This window comes from Carassius auratus, chromosome 31 (genome assembly GCF_003368295.1).
Source record: "Carassius auratus strain Wakin chromosome 31, ASM336829v1, whole genome shotgun sequence".
In the NCBI taxonomy this organism is placed as follows: domain Eukaryota; kingdom Metazoa; phylum Chordata; class Actinopteri; order Cypriniformes; family Cyprinidae; genus Carassius; species Carassius auratus.
The window spans coordinates 21283037-21301957 of record NC_039273.1 but is presented as its reverse complement, the minus strand read 5'-3'; the positions used below and the strand labels follow the sequence as shown (position 1 = coordinate 21301957).

At 40.9% G+C, this 18921-nt stretch overlaps 1 protein-coding gene across 20 annotated transcripts in view; it reads left to right on the top strand.

The window, feature by feature from the left end:
* LOC113050812 (bromodomain adjacent to zinc finger domain protein 2B-like) overlaps positions 1–18921 on the top strand; it is an 82024-nt gene that overhangs the window by 5019 nt on the left and 58084 nt on the right. For all 20 annotated transcript variants that reach the window (XM_026214149.1, XM_026214147.1, XM_026214141.1 and 17 more), the window contains exon 2: positions 6788–6831. The gene's annotated coding sequence lies outside the window, so the exon portion shown is untranslated. The remainder of the gene's footprint in view (positions 1–6787; positions 6832–18921) is intronic.

Below are 18921 nucleotides of genomic sequence, written 5' to 3'. Positions count from 1 at the left end.
ACAGTAATTCGGGAAGTGTTTGCAGATTGCATGTGTATCTTTCCGGCCGCCTCTGCTGTTAATCAACGAGGCTGATCTTGTGCCCGACACCTGAAGGTCGTCATTCTGAAACCTTTCTGTGTGCCTGTTTTTCTGCTTTCCATCTGCACCCACCCTTTCTTTCTATCTATCTCCCTCAGCTCCTCAATGAGGGTTTGAGTGCATTAGTGATTCCGGGCAGAGGAGAATTCTGGAGTGATGAGGGCTGTTTTTTCACCCTGCCTCGGTTGTGTCTCCAGTGTTGTTTGCCCTCCAGGAGACTGTCATGTTGCCTGTGCCGTGGTTTGCCACTGCGGTGCTCCATTCCCCCTGCTGAGATAATGGAGCCCGTGTTTGAAATGCCAGTAGTTTCGCCTATTTGTTCTAGTGCTTATCTCTATATTTGCATCCAGAGTAGAAATAGCCATGATTTCAGGAATGGCAGGAATGATGCTCCTCTTGTAGGAGAGGGCAGAAGGGAGACTGAGGGGGGATTTGGCAAGAGCTGTGGGATGGGAGAGAATCTACTGCACTGTGACAGCTGACTGCAGGACATGCAGTGTTTGACCCTCACACACACATACACACTCAAAGACATTCAGAGATTGTGCTCAAGCAGCCCCCTCTTATTTATTGATCTCGCTGCATTTAAAATCTGGTCACTGCCACCACAAAGCCTTTTCATTTTAGCTGCGCTGGCAAAGAGTACCTCGAATTTCTACATTTTAAATTTGCGCAGAAAGGCCCTGAAATGACAGGGATGAGATGGAGACAGAGAGACAGAAAATGGATTGAAAATAGAATCGTTTCAGCAGACACCGTAATATAGTTTAGAAAACAAAGCCCTTTTTGTTTTGCGTAAAGTTCTACACAAGCTTTTTACATAATCTTATATGTGATCTCTGGTTAATAGAGCAGTTTAGTGGCAGCCTTTTTTTTTTTTTTTTTTTTTTTTTTTAGTATAATAATCTAGCCTGGTTTAATCTAGGTCTTGAACTGTAAACAAACCACTGTTAGATTAGCAGTGAGGTTTTAAAAAAGATCTCCAGATTGAGAGAGCTGGATTAAGGGTTCTAATCTGCATTCACGTGAAGGTGCATCACGGCGTGTTCCTGGAGCCTACAGACGCGAGATTAGGCGCTTCAGTAGGCCTCATGCTCGCCGACCCGCAACAAATGTGTGTGTGTGGTTTGAGGGGGGCGTCTGTTATCGGTCATTAGAAATTAGGCTTAGGCTGCTTTGTTTAAAGTTGGAATGGACGAGTGGTTCTTTGTTTAATGTAATCAGTTAAAGAGGTAAGGTTAAGGACTGCAGGTTGTTTAGGATAAGAGTGTTTGTGTCATCAGATTGTTCAGTGAAACAGACTGCGGTGTGGTTGTTTCACGTGACACTCAAAATGAGAGGAAAAACACTGCAAGTGTTCTCTCTTTCTCTCAGTTTCTATCTCTGTATTATCTCTGCAAGCTGTGAAACCCGTCTGTAATATGAGCAGTCAATAAACTTGGCAATAGCACTAGAAGAAGCCTAATCCAGAGGCCATGAAGAGCCTCTTGTTGAGTCCTTCGAATGTTCGTTTGTGTCTGTTTGCGTGGAAGTGCATCTGTATGTTTGTTCCGATGGCAAAGGATCATATAGACGCATTCTCGGGCGAAGGATGAAATGAATGGTAGAGTGAGCAGTGCATCCTTATTTGACCACAGTGTATGTGTGTGAGTGCCTCCATAACCGAAAGCCTTGTTTTGTGCTCTTATCTGAGTGTGTGTTAGTGTGTGTGTGTGCACATGCATACGGATGACTGTGCATCAATGTGTGTTTGTGTGTGCGTGTAGAGATGGAAATATCCTTTGCTCCTGCAGGCTAGAATAAATCCTGTGTGAGAGCTCCCTGGTGTAATCCAAACACTGCCAGCTAATTTAAGCGTGCAGCAGGAGCAACAGCATCTTTCATGAAAACAATGCATTCAGTCTAGAGCTCATCTTCACTTCCTTCAGTCATCTATTCAGCCATCACCTGGACTTCAATGTTATAGCTCAAACACATCCCAACAAAACCGCTCAACACGAAACTTTACTTAACATCCCAATAATATAACTCAGCAATTCATTCTCAGCAAATTACTGTGACCCCACCATTACAATTCAACCAATACTAAGGGATGGTCCATTCAAATATTTTGTCATCATTTATCATTTACTTATGCTGTTCCAAATCTGACTGATTGTCTTCTGCAGAAAAATATATTTTGAAGAATGTTATTGGTGTCCATTGGCATTGGCTAAACTGCGACATTTATCAGATTATGGCTCCACTGGAGAATCAAGGCACACAGCTTTGAAATAACATGAGGATGATTGAATGATGTCAAAAGATTTACCAGGACAAGTAGTAGTGGACTTCCTTCAACCAACCTGCTGCAACAACACCAATCACCTTCCCCAGCACACTTCAGACCAAGCAATATCATGATCTTAATATACTGTAATATTTGTTGGACACACATATTTTATATTTGTTTAAAATAGTAGGCTTTTTTTGTCATTGTTGCTGCTTTACTGGATTGATGTCAGGTTGATGGCGAGAGCTTTCACGCTGGGTGTGTTGAGCTTAGGCATGATAGATGACTTTGTGGTTGGTTTGTGTGTCAGTGTGTTTGTTCGGATGTGTGCGTGTGTTTGAGAGGAAGGCGTGACAGCTGCATAGGCAGCAGGATTGACCTTCATGCAGAGAAATCTCAAGGCCTGTTTTATTACACTGGATTCTGCTGCTTTGCGTTTTTTAGCGCTTAACTTATAGTGCGTTTTCACTGCATGGTACGACACGGTACGGTTAACTTTTGAGGGGTTTTCCACTGGGTACAGCACCTGGTACCTGTCACCTTTTTTTTAGTACCACCTCGGTTGAGGTTCCAAGTGAACCGTACTGTTACCTAAACGTGAAGTGTAAACTCTGCTGATCACCGATTGGCCAGAGTGCAGCATTACCACTACCTGAAAACCTGACAGTTCTTAAAAATTCATCATAGGAAAAAATCATAGGAAAAAATCATAGGAACTCTGTTTTTTTTAACAGGAAAATCCAACAAAGTATATCGTTTACATGTAGTGCATCAATTCTGCATGTATGTAAGACTCTCTCGCTCTCTCTGCTCTCACCAAAGCGACGGCGAGTGGTGCGCCTTTACAGCAGAGTTTACGGTACGTCAAATGCAGGCACTACATTGAGATGAACTGAAAAATATCACAGATCACTTGACGGAGAGAGAAACTCTGAAGCGCTCAGTAAGAGAGTGTTCGGCTAGTGAAAATATATCTGAGCTAAACTTATACTTAAGCCTCTAACTCACATACTGGCGAGTAAAATCTGAGAGTTTATTCTTAGTGATTTACTCGCAATGTAGAGGGTTGGCAAGAATAATGACGTGAACAATCCCGCCCACTCTAAAGCAGTACTTAAGTGGAAATGCAAACCAAGTCGAGCTGTGCCGTACAGAGCCGAGTCGTACCACGCAGTGGAAAAACGCCATTAATTCGTGGACAGCATTTAATCTGTGATCGGCTTCTTTTGACTGTCAGTGTTATTGTTCAGGGCCCTCCATTAAGGGTACATGTTGTTCAAATAATATGGTCACATGTAAGGCTGTTATCTTTGTTTTTGAAACTGTGGTATTGTGTCAGTATATACTTAAAATGGCCTCAAAGAGTTTAAACTAATATTTGGACACTGTTAAAATGACAGGGTCTTGCTTTCTCTTTGTTGCTTAAAAAAATGTAATTAGGTTTAGTATTATAAAGTTCTGCTTTTATTTACATAGTACTTGCAGAATTTGAAATGCAATTTGTGTTCATCATTAAAAAAGAGAGAGAGGTTTCACACAACTAAATAACTGAATTTACTCAAATATTTACCTTGTTTCATAATACCATATGTTGCCTCAACAAGCAACTGTTAACCTTTAATAGTTGTACATAAGTCTCTGGGTTGTTCTGCAATGTGAAAACTATCCGTTGTGGCTATATTATGCTTGACGAGTCAACAGATGATATTAAGAACAGGATATAGAATATAGAGTAGAATATACAGAACAAACACATTGTAGTTTCTAAAGTTTAAGTATGTACATTATCAATTTTTTTTCTCAGATTTCCTTCAGCATCCTACAGTTATAAATTTGTCATCTGACAGAGAGACAATTAAAAGTGTGTGTGAGAAGTTTCTCAGACTCATTGAAACATTTTTGAAACACAACATGCATGAGATTCCTTTGACTGACTTGTGAACAAACATTTCAAGTGCGTGTTCTCCAAAGCTCTTTTTAAGGCTTTGCATTTCACATGCATTTTACTGGATTTCACTTAAAGGCTAACCTAAAGTAAAGCCTCTGATCATTTTCCCATTAGTTTGTTTGTTTTCGTAGCTGGGAGTGCCTAAAACATGTTTTCTGTTCCTGCCGTGTCTGGAGATGACTGCAGAGCTTCAGAAACTTTCCCACATGTTTTACCTTTGTTTAAAAAACACTCCATTTCATGTGGAGACACATGAGTGTTTTTTCTCTCTCTCTCTTTTGCTCACTCTTGTTCTTCCTTTTGCTTCCATCTGGTCTTCATTTCCACCAGACTTCAAAGGTGAAGAAAATCGAGCATAGGAAATGGGTTGAATATTAATTTGGCCTTATTGTCACGAGGTGCTGTGTTCTGCACAGATGAACTTTTACCACAAATGTAAAGTCAAATCACTGCAGTGTTTAGCAATCCGTTCAAAGACGATTGCTGTGTCCTTGTGTGTGTGAGAGAGAGAGACTCTTTGTGTGTGTGTGTGTGTGTGTGTGTGTGGCACGGTTCTTCCATTAGCGTGTGAGTGATGACCTCCAGTGTGGGCAGTTTAAGTTATAGCGCACCCCCTTCTCTCTCTCAGATGGAGCTAATTGTCTGGTGGCCATTTTTGAGGAAGTGTTTCCAGGTAGGAGTTTTTTTTCTTTTGCCCTCTGGATGGCTATGTCCTTTTTTCCTCTGTTTTTATCTGTTCTCCTGATCCTTTCTTTTCTCCCGGATAAACCGCAACCGGCCTAATGATGAAAGAATAAGATTATCAACAAGAGAGAAAGAGATCTGGTCCAAGGCTGTTTTTTTTCCCAGTCACAGAACTCACACAGATTCCATTTTGTCAGCTTTCAGCTGGGCATTATACAGCGATAAAAGACTTTGCCCTGCAGCCACACTGATTCATACAGAGCAAAGAGAGGGAGAGAGAGCAAGAAAGAGATGAGAAAGCGAGAGAAAAGGAAAGAGAAGTCTCTTTGTGCTGTGTGTGCTCATATTGTATGAAAAAAGATGAATCACTTCTATTTAGGGATCAGTTTCCTGAAACTGGATGGGTGAGACGATTCCACGAGAGATAGATTGTCGGGACTTGCCTGTGTTTCTCTGAGGGTTGGAGCTAAACGTCTGCAGTTGTGGCAAGGTGCTCCCTAAAGGACTGGCTCCTCCGACAGGAAGTATCAACCTGGAGCAAAAAGAACAAAAAGGAAAAAACCCTCCCCTCCTGTCTTTTCTCCTCGCACACAATCCTCACAGCTGCGCACAGTTTGCAGTCTGTCCAAAGAGGGTGCGTTATCATTTCATCTAAATTCCTCCCCCCTAGGCAAGTCAATAATAAAAAAAGTATTATCAAAATGTTTTTGATTAGCTGATCCTCAGGATGGATGAAGATGTTTGGGGAGAGCTCAGCACTCTCAGAGCGAACTTTGAGCCACTACGCATAGATCCCGGCTTTCGTTGACATTAGCGCCGTGTTATTGTGGTAATGATCAGGACGAACGTAGTGTGTAGGAAATGATGAACCCCACCGCGCGCTCTCCATTATCTCAGACTTCGTCTCTCAGAGCTGTCATTACGGCTGAACTCCCCCCCGCTGACATCAGCTCTAACGCCGCACGTGTCCTTGGCCACTGCGGTGATGGAGCACCTCCACCATGGACGGATGAGTCGGATTTTGATTGACGTGCGAATGCTGTCAGTCACAGCCTGGCTCACTGTGTAGCAAACAGTGGTAAACTGTTCCAGACATCGAACTCTGCCCAGATGGAAATGTTTTAAAGAACTAAAAAGAGGAACTTACTGCCCAGCCACAGATTACTCAGAGCACGTCTGCTGTTCGTTTTGTGGTGGTAATTTGTTTTAGCTTTTTTACCTCATTGTGAATGTTTGTTTCGGAGCAGTGTGCATATGTACAACTTGTTGTCTGTGCAGATTGAGGAGATTGGAAGCCAAATCTGATTTGTGCGTCTGTTTCACCTTTTTGTCTCACTGCTGTGATGTTCCTGATAATTCTTAAGCACACATACACACACAAACAGACAGAAACACACACAAAGGCTGTGAGAAAACTGGAGCAGGCTGGTTTTCTGCACAAGACAGCATGTGTGCTTGGAAAAAAACGTCCCACACACCCTGGGTTTTAAAGCCTTGCTGTAATTCCAACAGGTTTAGCAGGAAAAAAGACGGAACCGGGTGCGTGTATGAGCATTCACACATTCATGTGTTTTTGCTTTACTTGTGTAGGCATGTGCAAAGTGGTTGTCTCTGTCTTTGTGTACGTATGCATGTGTTTTTCTTCCTTGAAACCATTGGCAGCTACTGGTTAACACTGTATTACTCCAGCCACAAAGTTACAAAGCTACATATAAGTGTAATTTAGGATATTTACCTCTGTTTTGTTTCTGTTTAGTTACCAGTGCGCCATTAAAACGGTTTCTTTTTCTGGTCTCCTACAGGTGGACAAGCAGTGATGTCACACAGCTGAGGACATTCCCACTCAGTGAGTATTTGTACCATAATGCTAAATAGCCAGTTGTCATCACTTTTTTTTTTACCTTCCCTCTGTGACTTTGCATTTGTTGCATGACCAGTTTTCCAGTTTTGAAGCCATTTGTCACGGTTATGCACCTCTGTGTTTGTTTCGGGTAATTGGACCCTTTAACCGAAAAGGGTGAACACCGATTCAGCCGATTTAAACCTAATTTAATTTCGTTCTTAGGATATGAGCCTCTCTTCTCACCCCTCTCCCTCCCAATTAGCTGAAACAAAGCTCTCCAAAAGCAATTGTTAGGTTGACATTTCTTAAACATGCTTTGTCTTTGTTTTTCGTATTTGTAAAGATCTTTAATTTGGCAATTCATTTTCACAGCCAAGTCTCTCGAACGAACCGCTGCGGTGGAGAGAGTTTGTGCTTTGGAACAAACAAATCAGCTGGTTTCTCTCTCTCTCCCTGTGTGGGCTCAGGCTAATTGGTAGCGCTGATGCTGGTCGCGGTGTTAGCGGTGATGCTAGGCGGGCGGCAGCCTCTCAGGGCTCTCTGCTCGGCTGAATCGTTTCATTCCCCAGCTCCCTGGTGGTTTCAGAGAGTGACAGAAATACAAGGACATTTCTTTCCACTCTCTCGTCGGCTCCTTCTCTATGTCTATACCACTAACAAGGGACAATGTAGAGTTTGAGTTCTGGAGTACTTCTAGACTGAGAAACGGACTGCAGCTGCCTCAGGTGAACATGCAGCTGTCTGCAAACCAAGTGCTTCCTCAGATGTGCATGTGTGAGAGAGAAAGTGTATGTGTCTGTGTGGTGGATTACAGTTTACCTTTATTAGAAAAGTGCTCCATTCACACTCCAGAGGAAATGATATATATGGAAAGAAATATAAGGATGGCAAGAAAGTCAGAATGGGATGGGAAAAACAGAGATGGACAAAGACAGTGAGACAAAGACGGGCTCTCAGCTACACATCACTGCGGCCTCTCGCATTGGCAGGAGTCACTGCCTCAGTCCCATCCATCAATAATGGTAATGGATGCTCCATCCGAGCATTGATTTCTGGGAATTGTAGGAAGGTGTGAAGGGTCATCCGTGCTCAACAGCTCTGCTTGTTTAGTGAAGGCGAGACCGGTCAGGATTTCAGCATGAATCACAGTAACATTCCTGTATGTCTGACTTACAAGGCAATCATACTTTGGAGGCAGCACCATGCATGTCCTTTTAATGCCAAGGCATTGCCCTAGAAAAAATGGAGTAAAACTTGTTTTTGGGGTTGTCAGTTTAACACCTTCATTTAATACAATTAATTACAAAAAATCAGGTATTAAAGGAATTGACACATTTAATCATGCCCTCTGACTTACAGGCTACATGCTTCATCAAGTTGTGTTTGCTGAGAGCAGGCGGCAATGAATAACAACTATGGTACAGAGATACGTTTGTAGCAGTGTTGTTATAATTAACTAAAACTATTTTCAACTAAAACTAACAATAAATTAAAGCTTAACAGAAATATATAATGTATAGTATACCAAAATAACGCTAGTCTTTAAAAGTCCTTGGAAAGATAGGTGACTCAATTACAGAATCCACATTTTGTAATGTCTATTTATGTCCCACAGTAATGTTGTTTCATTTATTTTAATTAGGTAACATTTCTCAGCAAATATTGACATATGCAGTTAATTAATTTACATTTTAAAGTGCCAAATTCATAAAAGCAAATATAGTGTTAACTGATAATTAGAAACTAAAAAGCATACAGCAAGGGTATTGGTCATAGGGATGAAATTTCCATTCCCATGAAAAAAGAAAGGATTTAATAAAACAAAACACTGCTTGGACACAAAAGTGGGAATTACAAAAGTGGATGGATGGAGAGAATATCAACCAAACTCTTTGGAGAGCTGAAATTGTAAATCATCACAAATCATCAGGTCTGTCAGGAAATTTCAAGAAAAAACATACTCCTCTGTCCTTCTCATTTTGAAATGGAGGTTATAAGTTGTAGTCACTGAAAATGCTGGAGACTATATGGAAGAGAGAGAACTGAGCACTTGCAATCTTGCCCAGGGGCAAAGCAGCTATTTATTAGCGCACATGTTAAACCCTCTCTCTTCAAAGCAAACTTTCCTCCCAGCCTCCCACAGAGGGGGAAAGAGAATAATAAAGCAGAGGAAATGGCATTTCTCTGCTCAAAGTGGATATGAGTGTGTTCAGTGTAACCAACTACTCTTTATTTAGAGTAGAGAAAGAAATGGAAAATAAAAGCCAAGGAAGACAAAAGAGGGTGGTTAAAGGAAAAAAAGAGAGGAAAGAGAGTGTATTTGAGCATAGATCTTGTTCAGGCAGTGTCAGTCTCCAGGCCTCTCTCTTTCTCTTTCCTGCGTCCCTGGGGACGGCTCTTAGCTCATACTTCCTGCTGGAGAGATCTTGAGTAGGAATCATGGTAGAGGGATCTGTTTTCATTGCTGGTGCTGTGCATTAGGAGTGTGTCTGTACTTGTGCGTCAGAGGCAAAACATACCAGTTGTTTGATACAAATAATATTGGCCTGTTGGATTCTGTGCGTGTGTGTGTGTGTGAAGGGTATAATGGACCCCTGCCTGAACTCTGCTGGGCTCTTCAGATCCCTGGTGAGAGTTATTACCTCAGTACAAAGTTCTGGACACACACACACACACATATGCACATAGTGAAGGTGAAAGTTTGAAATGGCGTTCCTCAAGTGTCTGTCATTGGCCCTTTTTGTTTTCTCTCTCCCTCTCTCTCTTTATCCCTCTACTTACTGCATGTGATTTTACTGTTCCTTCTTGCCTTAAATATTTATGCCCAGCCAGGGTACGAGGCTATGCTTGCTGATTCTGACTGTACTGGAGGATATAGCAATAAATACTGAATCTTCCATAGAGAGAAAGAATGAGTCAGTTATGAGGCAGTTAATATTCAGAGTACATCATAAACATAATCTCCTATTATCTCGCCTTAGCCAGGCCCCCCACTTGCGTAAGTGCTACCATCTATGATTTATACACATGCACACACAATACACATGCTCTCATATGCAGGTTACGCAAAGTGGATAGACACTATTCATTTGATGTTGTCATTGTGCTTTAAAGAGGCAGCGCAATGACAACATAAGCCAAAAATAACAGTATAGGAACATGTAAGGACTCCTGAATCCATCACAGCTAGAATGATAGATAAATGAATGCAGAAAATATAAGAGTTAGAAGATGGGGCTTAGGGAGAGAAAAGGAGAGGGAAAAAACATCCAGAAGGTCAGGATCAGCAGGTGGCCATCTAAGGGAGCGACATGGAGAGACTCCGATTGAGTTTCACCCGCCCCGTTACCGTGGAGATCCATCCAATAATACCACCCTATCCACAGCAGAATAACTATAATACACTACACCTACAACAGACTGACAAATAGTGCACTGGCTAAACTGAGACAGCCACAGCAGGCAGTGATCAAATCTGAAGCAATATCTCGCTAATGCTCCATATGAATCCACATATTTTGCTTCAACGGCACAGATGTTTTATCTTGGCCCAACCCTAAGACAGGTGTTCTTTTGAAATAATGAAAACTACCTATTTGTTGATTGTGGTTCAGCTAAACACTGTAGAGAACCATGTGGGAGTGTCAGTGTGGTTACCAGGTTTTTGGATTGCAGATAGCTCAAGACCAAACCTATCCAAATTTGCAGGTACCAGAAGTTCTGTTACACCTCCTGCTTAAATACAGAAACAAGAAATGAATCTTGAGAATTAAAACGGACACAAAGCCTTGAGGCTTTTCAGAGTAGCTCAAAAGCATAAAACGACAAGCTTTTTATTGGCACTGCTCTTACAAACCTACTGAAACGTCTTTAACAAAATTAACCAGCAGTCACCTTCAGGTTTTCTCCACGTGGCCACTTATTTCATTAAGCAAGCAACAGTTGAGTGAAAAATAGTAATTTTCTTCCCTCCTGAGTAAATGGGTAAATGACCATTCACTGCCACCACTGTCTACCTTGACACAGCTTTTCCCTTAGATGAAGATGGATCATAAAATGTCATTTTAAGTTTTCAAGCCATTTACTTGAAAAACAACTCTAAGTTGAAATGGCAAACATATACTTGTATCTTTTAGATGCCATTTACGCCTTTTGTAAGCCATTTCCACAACTTTAGCAATGTTTAATGAATATTCTCATGAACAATACACAATAAGAAAATAATTAATGTCAAGTGTCTAGGCAACATTAGACCATTAGAGACCTAAAGAGAGCCAGACCGAAACCAGTTCCAGTTTAGATCAACTAAGACTCAGATCAAGAATTGGACCTATCAGACCATAAAATCAACCAAACGAGAGAAAAAAAAAAAAAACTTTGTACATATTAGGTAATGTCTGGGACTTCCTGCATATAGTTTTTCCAGTATGTGGTAATGGAGGTCAGCATCAGAAAATTATTGTAAACTTTAGGTGTAACTAAACATTATGTCCGTTTTTTTTTTTTTTCATTTTATGTGAGGTTTGCCTGAATGCAGTTTAAAACCTTCATGAGTTTTATTTGTAGCAATAACATTAAATAATCATTAAAACTGTAGAGTCAATATGTATGAAAGATTGTTTAGGGGTGTATCCAAAGCCGAATAACTTATTTGGAAAGGCAGGGATAATTGGTTTTAAAACGAATAATGGATAATGAATAATTCTGCCCAAATGTTTGGCTGAGGCTGCAGCAGGTGTTTGCTAGCTTCACAGGTAATCCAGGGGATCAGTGCAATATTTTACACAAACCTCAAAATTAAAACAATGATGAGTGTGTGAAGTGAAAGAATGTAAACTTTATGAATTAAAATAAAAGAGTGCCAATCAAACACCGATTTTGTTGTTGCATGTCTCATGAATCAGAGCTTGGCAAGAGTAATATTACCTAAAATAATACATCATACAAATATTACTATTTGTGTGTATTTAAAAGGCAATGATTTAAACCTATAGGATATGATACATAAATAAATGGAATGGCCACAGCGCGATCGCCAATCATACAGCCACGTTGCTGTCTCTGCATGTCTTAGTCTCTCGGAAACCAAACCAGCTCTCTGTCAGAAGTCGGCTAATAATCAACTTAGATACAGATACATATTCTACTAGGCCTATATGTTTGCTGCTTTGTTTTTTGCCGGTTTGCGTGGCACATGCAGTTGTTTAGTGAAGTTAAAAAAAAGACTTGTTTAAAGAGTTCTGCGTGATGAAAATGTGCACCTTGAATTAATTCAGTCGTGTGTAAATTATCTAAATGTTTAACCACTAAATGTTTGTCATGAAATATCTCTACTTCTATGATAAATGTATTTTTAGAAATGATTAATTTTATATTTTAGAACACTTAACAGGCCAAGTAGTCAAAACAAATAATTTTCCATACTCTGTTCTCATTTCTCCATAGCCTACTTATCCAGGCCTGCAAATTACTTAAGTGGAATACTTTTTAAACTGATGAGCCAAAGGAAATCATGTTGTTTTACATAAAAAATGAGTTTAAAAGAATGAAATAAGCACACATAAAATAGCAGTGTTGCTGTTGCCTTCCATGCATTTCCTGTATATGACTTGAATCAATTTCCATATTTCTTAACTGCGTAGGAGCCTTTATTGTTTTAATTAGAAGATATTTAAACATGTATTTATTAGATCACGAAAGGTCCCAAAGCTGGGACTCGAACTCGTGTTGCTCGAAGCACAACCGCACTTCATCTCGAAGCACTGCCTATACAATACAAGGGTATAGGCTTTGACTTTTAGAAGATATTTAAATAAATGTTATAACCATTAAAAAAAAAAAATTATTTTAGCTAAACATGGCATATTTGTTCAGTGATGACTACAGAAGAAATAGGCTGTAATACCTTAAAACTAATAAGTCTAATCAAGTAATAACAGCTACAGATACAAATAGTCTCGATCCAGAACTGATGCCAACCCCTCAAAGGACCTCAGATGATGCTAACCCTGAAACAACATACAGAATTACAAGATTAAAAACCCAACTCCACTATCTTTTTACTTAAGTGATTCTACAAATCAGCATCCATCAAAACGTCTTGAGCATGTTACGTCATGTAATTAGTCTGGGCAAACTTCCAGAACCAGCAAGTAGGGTTTATTGTTTTGTTTGTAAAGACAAGAGGTTGAGATGATTTGGTAGGTGGGTGAAGCACATTGAGCATAGCTACTTTCCTTCTAATGCTAGTGTACGTGTTTGTGTGTATGTCTGTTTTCCCCATGCTGACGCTAAAAGCGACGTGAGGAAGGATCTGAAGGAGTGAGCGCTGGAATACTAATGAACAAACACAGAGTAAGAGGCTGTGTGCTCCTGTCTACCTCTCTGCAGTGAGCTCACTCGCTCCTCTCTCTCGTTCTCTCCCTTCATCTGCACCTCTCGCTCACACAGAGGATAAACTGTGTACATGATGACATTTACACCGCAGTTGCACGCAGAGGGAGTGTGTGTGTGTGTGTGTGTGTGTGTGTGTGTGTGTGAGCCCTCTCATTCCTCTCCCCACCTCTGTTTTTTCCCCCTGCTCTTCCTTCATTTTGCTCTGTGCTCATCTTCTCTCCATCTTTCCTCGTTTCGCGGTGTGTGTTCAGCACAGGATGTGCACCTCAAGGGAACACACACACACACACAGGCCATTATTTATATATTTTTTGAAGGGCAAATATAAAAAGGAGTGGCTTTGCTTTACTGCCACAAATGTGACGCGCTGCCTGTGGATCCAAACACACACTTACGACTTACTGAACAGTAGCCATAAACTCTGTGTGTGTAAAAGGAAAAGCAACATCACAGCTTGCATGCTGTACTCTGTAGGGTTTATGTTCCATTTGGAGTGTAAAAAACGTGTGTGTACAAGGTGCGATGAGGGGTTGTGTTGTGTCGGTCAGCGGGTGTCTCTCCCTTCTCTCAGAGGAATTGGGCGGTTAAGGGCAGTTAGGGGGGCTCTTGGGGAGGTTCGGGGCCGTCAAAAAAGGTTAAAGAGATTCTATTGAATCAAACGGCCCCCCCCTTTCTTACACGGCAAGATTTGTCTCCTCATAAACACACCTTTTGCACCAACCACACACTTTCTCTCACCTATTTCATTCACACTCTGAGACATAAACACACACACAAACACACCCAGCGCTAGAATATCAAGCCACCCAGGGGTCTCCCTCCCTCGACCCAGGGTATTTAGAGAGAACCTACGGCAGGCCCTGAGCTCAGAACAGGTCTGGATCCAGGGTGGTCTGGGGAGATTCTCTGAGCATATCAGGGGCTTTTTGTATTCTGGGTGTCCAGGGAGAGCTCATTACGCTGGGTGTGCATTCGTTGAACCTCCCTTAACTCTTGGAAATAGAGAGAGAGCTGCGATACAGGACCTCAGGGAGGTCATTACAGAAAGAGAGGCTGAAATGGAGAAGAAAAAACAGGGAAAGAGGTGGGGATGGAGTCTTTGAAACAGAAACTATGGAGTTTGCTGATTTGGGCCCACGGTTGAGGTCTCTGCATGCAATTTTGAGCATTTTTGCTGCATTTTTGCTGCTTTTATTCATAGCGATTGTGGGGAAAGGATGCACAGAAGAAGGGAACAGGATTGGAAAATTATGCCATGCAGACTCGAACCTGCATCATCCACATGAACACCACAGCTCAATAGTTACGTGCACTCAAATTGTCTAGTAGTAACCAGACTGATGGCTCAATCTTCATGTAAACACCTCAATCAATCCAATTGAACTCAATCTGAATGAAATTTTGATCAGACTGAAAGGGGTGACGTAAACCTGAAAATAATCCGATCTTATTGGAAAAAAAAGTGAGCATGTAAACATTTGAATCGGACGGAATCTTCTGAATTCTGGATTTAAAAATACATTTTGCAGTGCTGTGAAACAAATGTTTAACAGAGCCATTTATTAATAAGATCTCGGATGTTTACATACGTTTCACGTCTTATGAACATGCATATGTTTATTTACATCTTAACTGGTCAGTAGAGGAGACTGAATATTTAATATAAGCTCTTTTGACTAATGTCACATTTCTTTTTAGATATGTAATTAAGGTAACTAAAGGCAATCAAGGCACTGACTCACAGAATGAGGTTTCAGAGTAATTTAGAAATATTTGACCCCTGAATGACCTGTTAAATCAAGTATTTCAGACAATCTGATAATGATGATTTAATGATTGCAAATGATACTCAAAATTGCAGATTTATTTCACATAACATTATCTCCAAAACATAAAAAGTGTGTTGTTCAATCACAAAACTTGTATTAGTTTTTAGAAGTGACACGGGGGAGCAATATGGTTTCGAAATGGCCAAATATTGTCGTTAATCATGGTGGTGGTTTAGAGTGGCAGATACAACATGAGCGTTTCTCTGTCATATCTGGCTATTGTTTACAGCTCACAAGGGTCTTGAGTGTCAGGGGGGAGGGACGGATGGTTTGGCGTGCAGATGGTCCAGGGAAGAGGGGGGCATTGTGTCTGTGTGTGGGTGATGTGCAGGGAGATATTTAGTATTTTATTGGTCTGTTCCAGAGGACCCAGCTGCTAGGTCATTCCCTGCTGGCACACACGGAGAGGGAGAGAGATGGCGAAAGAAAAAAACAGAGGAAGCGGGGGCATTAGTGTAGATGTCGATGTGAGCAGAGAGGATTTAAAGCACAGAGGAGAGAAGAAAAGTGAAAAATCAGAGCTAGAATGAGAGCGAGTGAGGCAAAAAGGAAGGAGCGGGAGAGAAAGGAGAAGAAAGAGGAGAAGAAAAAAAACGAGGGAGGGAAAGAGAGCTAAGCAGCGAGCGAGTGAAATGTGTCCGCCGTGATCCATCAGCCCTGCAGCCACACTAATCACAGGTGGAATTCAGCGAGCTCTTTAAAACGCCGCCTCTCATTTCAAACCCTGCCCTCAGGCTCTCTGTGTGTGTGTTTAGAAGTGTGTCAAAATCTCTCTGCTTGCCCTATTTTGTGTCTGTTTGTGTGTGTAGTCCACGTTACGCGTGTGTGTATGCGTTTTAAGAGGAAGACCGGGATCTCACGAGACGGTGTGTGTAGGTTCGTGTGTATGCGTGCATATTTCTGCATGTGTGTGTGTAAATCCCCCAGAGACGATATCTGGCTCAAACAGCTCCAGTGATCACAGATTGTGCCGTTACTCTGTGCGTGTGTGAGCGAGCAGAAAAGAGATGGAGTGCAGAAGAGAGAGGTGTGAGTGTGAGTGTGTGTGTGTGGGAGAGAGGGCAGAGCGTCTTTGTGTCTCTACCTATCCCATCATCCCGTTCAGCTCAGCAGAGGTGACACCAAGGTGAGCGTGAGCGCTCTCTCTCCTTCTCCATCACACCAGCGCTGCCTCTTGCCCTCCCTCCCCTCCTCTCCTTCGCTCTCTCTCTTTCTCTCTCGCTGTGCCTCTCTGCACGGCTCAATGGCAGATGGAGGCTGTGTCAGCAGGGAGAAATGGCCATTCACACACTCCTAACACACTCTCCCTCCTCTCTCTTTCTCTTCCTTGCTCTATCTATAATTTTGGGCGTTACGGATAGCTGATAATTAACTGATACTGGAAAAAAGAAAAATCTCATATATTGGCAGATATCAATAATATCTATCTGTTCATCCATCTATCCATCTATCTCTCTCTCTGTCTATCTATCTCTCCACATCTGTCTGTCTATCTGTCTGTCCATTTGGCCGTCTATCTACCTATATTAAATAATTGATACAAATAATTAAATGTTGTGGCAGATCAGAAATCACCAATTCAATTTAGTTCTTATTAAACATACAGTCAAAGATTATATTGTTTGAAATGGTAAAAATAAGACCTGATATTATCTGCTTTCATGTCCAGTCAGACCAGTGCAATATATATAAGTGGCTGATATCAGTCTGCTCACTGTTACATATCTGTATCTGTCAGTTGCTTATTATCAGTTGGTCCTTGTATTAGCGGTTGGCTTCTTTTGATCAACTAACAGTAGAGACTGAATATTTTTCTCAGTTTTTTTACTACGGTCACAGCTTATCTGGGTCTCACCTCTTTGGACAGGTATGTGAGCGTGTCACGCAGGTCAAAGAAGTGGAAATGTGCGATCATCATTTTACGTTAACACAGCTATTAAAACTCAAGGTGAGCGTGAGATAGAAAGGTCGGAAAGAGTGGGGGAGAGGGAGACTGAGGAGACGGCAGGAGGAACAAACGATGCACAAAGCGGGTGACAGCGCAAGCTGCTTTAATATGTATGTATTGCAGGTTGATGGTTGATTTCATTAGCAAATCTCATTGTTATGCATGGATTGTTCTCCTGCAGCAAAATGAATATTGCATTCACACCGCCCGTAGGTTTGGACAAAAACGTTTGGATCTTTAACTGCAGCCTTAAGGAAAAACAAAAAAGATTTTTATGAGGTTTTCCCTCCATTTCTCTCCAGATCCAATTGATGGCAATTAAAAGCATTTAGCGTGTTGTCATTCACTATAGATGAGGCCTTGCGTAGAGAAAGAGGGTTTAATGTGTTTGCCCCTGGTTTTGTGTCTCTGGCATGTTTAATTGTAACCAAATGCCTGTCTTTGTCTTTAAGTGTGTGTGTGTGTGTTTGTTTTGCTCTTTCAGCTGGGTGTTTCTATAGAGGTAGTTGCATGGCTGTTTGAGAGTGTAAAATAAAGGGTTTATGTTAGTGCGTGTGAAAATGTGTAATATTAGAGTGTGTGTTGTGTTAATGACAAGCCTCTGTATTGCCAGTCTCAGATTGTATAACAGGACTTTTGAACTGTACTCTGTCTCTGGTGAATATAGCGATCTGTGTATGTGTGTGTCTCAGAGGTATTAATAGCCTGACCAGGCACAGGAAAAAAAAAGACTCATGTTTTTCCATCTGTTTTCACAGGAAACAGTCAGGACGGATTATCTCTTACACACACACACACACACACACACAAACACGCACAAACTCTCTTCCTCTCTCTTTTCTTTTTTGGATAATAATCTGATGGCTATTGCAGCACATCTTTGGTCTTCTATGTGGATTGTGGAATAATTTTAAACATGGACATAACACTTTCCATTCGGATATTCTGGTTTCTTTGTCATATTCATCAAAAGAGATTCAGGGAGAAATAAAATGATAAACTAACAGAGGTCTGGAGTTTGTGAATCAAAAAGCACATAACTGCCACACACACTCAAAACCACCATGTTATTTGCTTTCAGGCAAAAAATTTTTTTTTTAGTTCGAGAAATAAGAGAGAGCTCAGACTCTCTCAACCACTCTGACTAAAGGTTAGTCAGACACTTGAACAAATTCACAGGTGGGAATACAGAAAGGTGTGTGGAGATGACTGTTCACTGAGTGATTACAGGAAAGTTCAGAGTAAACACACCCAAACAGACACTAGAACAATGTGTGCACAGGAACACACACACACACACTCACACAGATGGTGTGGGCTTCAAAGTCTGTGGCCACCAGTAAAATGCTTCCAATTTGCTTCAACTTTTCAAATCGGTGAAATCAATGTTACTGAAATCAGTTAATAATATGTCAATATTTACTGGGAAAGGTACATTATTGACGCTATCTATAATTTTAATTGTTAGTTTTGTAAACACACTGATGGATGTCTCTTTCCGTGATGTAACATCTTGTTGTTTTTAGGGTCTTGTGTCATAAGTGACACATTAATTGTTATCTTAATTTAATAATAATTTAAAAAACATATTATTGTAATAACAATCAGAATGAAAGGTTATGTTGAGTGCAAAGTCTGAAATACATCTTCATATGTTGTGTAAAGAAAAAAGAATTGTCCAGAGGCCCTTTATTTCCAGGTTTTAGATAATATATATTTAATAGTAAATTTTCAGTGTGATCTCAGACTTTTGGACTCCTTTTTGTATATACACAGACTGTCATTGGTCTGTTGATATCTTTAGCAAAAAAAAAAAAAAGGCACAGATTGTGTCCAGCCATCTGCTATTCAAAGAGCACATGCTACAGTGTCTGTCAGTGCATGTGTTTTAGATCTGAGGGGAGAGATGGAGAGAGAGAC